General features: G+C 54.2%; 1 protein-coding gene across 3 annotated transcripts in view; it reads left to right on the plus strand.

Moving 5' to 3' along the window:
- Positions 1-498, plus strand: part of GCDH (glutaryl-CoA dehydrogenase) — an 11,004-nt gene that overhangs the window by 8,998 nt on the left and 1,508 nt on the right. The gene's annotated exons all lie outside the window — the stretch shown is intronic.

The raw sequence follows: 498 nt of genomic DNA on the forward strand, positions 1-498 counted from the left end.
AAAAAAAAAAAAAAAAAAAAAAAGAAGTTACAATGAGCAATGATCACTGTGCAAATGCACTCCAGCCTGGGTGACAGAGTGAGACTGTCTCAAAAAGAACAGAAACAAAGGCCGGGCGCAGTGGCTCAAGCCTGTAATCCCAGCACTTTGGGAGGCCGAGGCGGGCAGATCACGAGGTCAGATCGAGACCATCCTGGCTAACACGGTGAAACCCTGTCTCTGCTAAAAATACAAAAAATTGGCCGGGCGCGGTGGCTCAAGCCTGTAATCCCAGCACTTTGGGAGGCCGAGGCGGGCGGATCACGAGGTCAGGAGATCGAGACCATCCTGGCTAACATGGTGAAACCCCGTCTCTACTAAAAATACAAAAAACTAGCCGGGCGTGGTGGCGGGCGCCTGTAGTCCCAGCTACTCGGAGGCTGAGGCAGGAGAATGGCCTGAACCTGGGAGGCGGAGCTTGCAGTGAGCCGAGATCGCGCCACTGCACTCCAGCCTGGG

The sequence above is a fragment of the Theropithecus gelada genome, chromosome 19 (assembly GCF_003255815.1).
Source record: "Theropithecus gelada isolate Dixy chromosome 19, Tgel_1.0, whole genome shotgun sequence".
Lineage (NCBI taxonomy): Eukaryota > Metazoa > Chordata > Mammalia > Primates > Cercopithecidae > Theropithecus > Theropithecus gelada.